The 6,153-nt window shown below is 29.3% G+C and overlaps 1 long non-coding RNA gene and 1 pseudogene across 1 annotated transcript; both read right to left on the bottom strand.

The window, feature by feature from the left end:
* Positions 1-16: 16 nt before the first annotated feature.
* Positions 17-2,403, bottom strand: LOC116847469. Its single transcript, XR_004378765.1, has 3 exons — positions 2,108-2,403; positions 408-588; positions 17-200 (listed from the first exon to the last, which is right to left on the bottom strand). It is a non-coding gene; the product is annotated as an uncharacterized LOC116847469 (long non-coding RNA).
* An 840-nt stretch (positions 2,404-3,243) lies between these two features.
* LOC116847468 lies at positions 3,244-5,386 on the bottom strand (annotated as a pseudogene).
* Between the last annotated feature and the right edge of the window lie 767 nt (positions 5,387-6,153).

Raw genomic sequence — 6,153 nt, 5'->3', positions numbered from 1 at the left:
AAGCCAGGAGATTCTTTAAAAAGTATAGCGTTCATGAGGTTGCCAAAAAATGGCAACGGTTTTATCTCGAAAACGCCTCGTTTTATCCAGTAGTTGAATTTGCGAGTCATATAAAGATATGCGGCCAGCACGAGTGTTATTAAAATCATTAGACTATCTAAAGTCCAATAACTCGTTATCATCGCCATTTTGATGATTATCTATAAAAAAAGCCTGTTTTTGAATGCATTTAAAGATGCAAAATACTAGCATCTTGATAACATAAAGCATGTGATGTGAGCCAATTTTTAATGACATAATTTGAAAGTATCTTTAATTAATTTTATTATTAGACAGATTGTTGTATAAAATTGTATTTTTTTTAAAGATATCTTATATAAAATATAACTTGCATTTATTCGACGTACCTGTCTCTCCTTTAAAACAACAAGGAACGCGTTGAAAACAGGTTGAAAGTGCTTCGTGCAAAATTCACATATGCTGTTATACACTCATGTTGTTAACATTTTCTAATATAGATGTCGTTTACGTAGAATTTATTTAAAGCGATTTATTTAAAGTCGTTGGTGAAATTGCCAAAAGTTACACCTGAAAAATTAAAAAGTTAAAAACTTTTGAGACGACAATAAAAACAAACAAAGAATAAGGCAAATAAGAGCTAACCACTGATTATAATGGCGAAATTCTCAATTTAACAAAAGCCAATGCATTGATTTGTATTTACAAAAAATTCAGACGTTTTGGTCCAAGTTTCGGACTCTCTTCAGTGATACAATGTATACAGTGATGAATGTAATACAATAAACGTAATTTCAATCAACATCGCTTAAGTCGCATTGAAAAGCTTATGAACCACACTTATGAATTATACAAACATTTCAACAAATCATGTTTGTTGAGTCTGGTAATTTGACTGTCGGGCCACGTCAATCTGTTAGATTTAATTTTACATTCGCTTTACATGGTTTGGATTATTATTTATACACGTTATTTATTTATATTGTTATTTTTTACGTGCTTGCATCTCAAGTATTTCACTCCTAAGAATAAGCCTCATAGAACTTGTCTTACCATTTCTTACTCACGAGCATTACATCGTTGCAATTATGCAGTTAGGAGGATGATGTTCAAAGATGTGTTAATGAGAAAATGTTGACCCAGATAGCGCAGAGATGAATAGAAGATCATAGAGAATTCTCACAGATAGTTGGCTATCTGTGTTAATTTAATTAAATCTTAAATGGTAAGGTGGATTTTTTCTTTTTTAAATACTCTTTTACTATTACTCAAAGTTTATAGTCTTTTATGACTTTGTTTATTTAATAACAGTTAACAATAAAAAAATGTTTACTATAAAAATTTAAAGATAACGAAATGGAATATATGGAATTTTGTAGACCTCACCTCATTAGAGAAAACTAGAAGTTAAATTAACAATAAAGTATGAAAAATATAATTTTTATTAAAATTAAGTCATTTTATTAAATCATATTATCAAAAAATTATATTATACTGTGTTAAGTATAACACATAAAGATAAAATGTAAGGCGTTCATATCGATTGAAGAAATGATGTAGTGTCTAAGCAACAGACTCATAATCCAAGGATGCCTCATGGTCCAAGTTCGAGTCTCAGTGCCAGTGAAAATTTTTAAATGTGATGTAACATTGGAATCAAAAAAGTAATTAAAATTTTTAAATAAAATCAGCAAACGCTGTGACATTTACAAGTAGTTTATAAAATAGAAACCGAATAAGGATATTCCGACACGTCATTTTTACGTCTCTTTATGACGTTATTTTCACGTTTTATTATTGACGTCGGTAGACTGTGACTTATTCCGGTCATTTCCACGTGATTATTAAATTCATCGTTATCATCATTATTACGTGATTATAAAAGGATAATTGACGTCACGAATGACCAAAAACTGACGTAAAAATCATGTTACGTTGCTGCCTGGGATGTTAAACTTCTATGTTATATATTATATTAACAGTTATATTCTATAATTGCTGAAATCTTTTTATACAAATATTGTATTTGATGATTTTACATGTATATGTTAAAATGTTTTAATGTGTAAGTGTAGATTCAGAAACATACCTAGTTGTTTTACTTGGTGACAAATGCGCACATCATTCTAAAACTTATAAATGGATCTATGAATACAGAATTCGTTTCCCAGAAATTGAGAATTTAGATTAATATCAAAATGAAATAAATCACTAAGAAAGAAATATGTGTAATATGGCGTGTTTTCTTCAATCTTGTAGAACTTGATAATCAAGTTTCATGTTTAGCAATTCACTATCACCGTCGCAAAAGACACTTGTAGACTATTGATAATAGCATTAACACGATTTAATACGCGACACTCACGAACGAGCTATGCGTTCTAAATGACATCAAGTACCGTACATATTCTCCTATTTATGCTTCCGAGATTGCTTTTATATCTTGTCATTCAAGAATAATAAGATTCAACCAGGCATTAGACAATCATGATTCCCTAGTTTAAGAGATTTATTACTGCCCGTAGAAACTAACACATACGTAGATATATTTTTGCAACTGTCGTTATTATGTTACGTTAAAAAATTAATATGACGAAAGGTACATAAAATTATGAATTTATAGAAAAAAAATAATTTCTTTACAAGAAGAAAATTAATTTTTTTAAATGTAAAAACTATGTTTAAATAAATATTTGCTTCTTTTAAAAGTAAATAGAGTACAAGTAAATTATTTTATAAATCTAAATAAATTGTTTTCTAATATTAAAAGTATCTTTTTATATGTTTCAAATTAATATTTCTTTTATTATCAGAAAACAATTTATTTAAATTTACAAAATAATTTATTTGTATTTGTATTTTACTTACTTTTAAAACAAATAAATACTTTTTAAATAGACTTTTTACATATTTCTTAAACATACTTTTTACATTTAAAAGGATCTATATTCTCTTCTTTTAAATAAATAATTTGTTTCCGTATATAGATATATCATATGTATATAATATAAATTTGAGATTTGATTTGACATAAAAAATCTTTGATTCGCACATCTCTAATATATATATATATATATATATATATATATATATATATATATATATATATATATATATATATATATTTTTTTAATGTTCTTTCATCATAATGAAAATTTACATTTTTTAATTCGAACGAATTTCATATATTACAAAGTGGTGTGAAATAAACGTTCTGTTGAGTAACTAGCATCTAATTAATCGGCATATTCAATTTTCGTATGTTCAGATACATTTTACCGCCCATCGGCGTTGTTAAGGGACATCTTGGATCAAGTACTATTGGTATCAGAGTCTTCTCACATGGTGTCACCTCATATCGGCACAATATTTTAAGAATTGACAATTTTGTCTGCAAAAGCCCCAAACGGATGCCTGTGGGATGCATAATAATATATTGTATAAATTCTCATAATGCTTTAATGAATGAAGATAAAAAAAATGAATACTGCATGCTAAAAAAATTGTTGTATTTCCCCCAATTCAAATTACTTAATCTGTAAAAATGGGGATTGTATGATTGTATGATATTTCACTTATATTATACTCAAAACGAATATTATTATAGAAATACTTCGTAATTACATTATGTCCAGTATATTCTGTTGTCATAATTTTACATCTACTCATGCATAATCCATATGTACTGGATTTTAATATTCAATATTTATTAATTCAACATTAATTCAACATTTTATTAGATGACTCCAAAATGTACTCATTATGTATAAATTATGGAATCGTGCGTTAAGGAATATCGATAATGTTATCACCTATACATCTGTGAGGATCTTCTCCAAATGGCATATATATGCAAGACGGTATATTGTTCTTGTTCTTCTCACTGAATCGTTCCGGATCAAATTTTTCAGGATTAGGAAAGTATTCCGGATCATAGTGCAAGCCGAGTAATGATAAAAAAATCGGCGTATCCTTTTCTATAACCAGATTAGAATTTGATATTTAAGTGATGGCTGTATTGCCTCGCGATCCAGAATCGGTAATATTGGAAACATCCTCATGGTTTCAGAGACCACCATGTCGAGATATGGCAGTGACAATACCTGACAATTAACAAAATGTTCTATTTAAAATTACTTCGCAGTAAATATCAAGTAACGATAACATTACATTAGAGCCCATGACTAACCCAGCTGAGATATCATCCAAATGACATATGGAATCCTCTAATATGATAAAAATAACAATTTCGACGGAAAAAAGTTGCAAGAAGAATTTGTTTACGACAAAATTGTTTAAACAACTTATTTAAAAAATTATTTCTTTGAAAATCTGATGCTGCCAATCGATTCCGCTTTGAAAATTATGGCGAAAACATGTATGATGTTCAAAGTCGGACTCCTATTTGTTATAGAAAAAATAATAAACAATTTTGTTATAAACAAATTCTTTTTGCAACTTTTTTCCGCCAAAATTATTATTTTTATCATACTAGATGATTCCATATGTCATTTGGATGATATCCCAGTTGAGTTATTTATGAGTTCTAATGGGTTAATGTTATAATATCCCACTTAACGATATAACTGTTACACATAATATTCGTTATATGTTATTGTTGAATGTCAAATTATAACATTGATACAATTTTACTGTTACTGGATGTTTACTGGGTTATGTTATATTCACATTAAATCACATTAAATTGAAATATAGAAAGTTTTTACAAGGAAATAATTTATAGTAAATATTAATTTGCAATATTAAAATCACTTCTTTTCACTCGCTATTTAAAATATTTGATATGAACCGATCGTAACACATGATATTCATATATACCATGTCGTATGTGATTTTTCCACCAGCTTCGTGAAGTGTGTCGCTTATTTCTTTTCTCACTTTGTCTTGAATTTCAGGATGCATCGCGAGTTCGTACAATGCGAAAGTTATTGTCGTTGAAGTATTGTCGTTGAAGTCTCGAAGCCGCCGATAAAGAAGATTACCGCTTGCGCCACTAGATCGTCCCCATCGAATTCTGAAATTTACACACGAACCACTTTAACTTTCAAAACTATTGCATTATTTAAAGTTAATGCACAATTTTTGCGTAACTACAGTAGATTATTAAAGTAAAGAAGTGATTAAAGTAGATTGTTAAAGGCTCATGCATACAAAGATTACACGCAATCAAAATTTTCCTTTATGGCATGGAAAAATCATTAATATTAATTTTAATATTTTGCTTACGGAAATTTTCAAAATCCTGATTGACATATTTTTTTCTAAATTTGATTGATAGAATATCGATGAAATCACCCCGGTTTTCGCCAGACTCCATGCGTTGGTTGATTGTGTCCCAAAAGACTGCGTAAGAAGACCGTGCATTCTTTCCCGACCGCTGTTACACGGGGTAATCTACATAACTCTGGATAGTAAAACCCTATAAAGAGCTGTATGCCACGAATAATGTTAACATCGAAGATTGTTCTGCCTTGCTTACGAAATTCACACTCTGGATTGTTTACTGAATTAATATTCAGCCCGAAAGTGGTGGTGCCAATCATGTCCGTAGTTAAGTTAGCGAATAAATCTTTTACATCTATCATCTTTTTATTACCTGTTGAAAAATATCCTGAAAGGCTCTTAGATATGCAATCAAAAAACATAAATAATTAGGGTCTATGAGAGCTGAGCGCTGGAAATACGTGCGCATATATTTAAACTTTTAATTATTATTACAAACGAAATAATTATGCATTAGATCTAAAAGATTAAAATGGATTATACTCCTGTAGAGTATTGTAATATGCTTATTATTAGTGCCGGATGTGAACGGTACGCTCGTATAAATGAAAATAAAGTAGTTTTAGAAATGTGTGAAGAAGATATATCTACTAACATACAGGGTGAGTCATTTTAGTCTATGGATCCAAATATCTTCCAAATTACGGTATCTACAAAAAAATGGTTTAGATAAAAGTTGACCAGGACAGAGGGGGTCATTCAATTGTACCATTGGTTTTGACCTTGAGGTCAATTTTGAAGGTTACTTCAAGGTCACGATGGTTTTTTCTAATGGGACACCCTATTTTTGACTGCGGATTTCGAAAGAGCGGAAAATTTTACATCAAACTT

This window comes from Odontomachus brunneus, unplaced genomic scaffold, assembly GCF_010583005.1.
Source record: "Odontomachus brunneus isolate Ranch 3 - 2012 unplaced genomic scaffold, Obru_v1 Obru_scaffold_078, whole genome shotgun sequence".
Classification (NCBI taxonomy): Eukaryota; Metazoa; Arthropoda; class Insecta; order Hymenoptera; family Formicidae; genus Odontomachus; species Odontomachus brunneus.
This window is presented reverse-complemented; position numbering and strand designations above follow the sequence as displayed.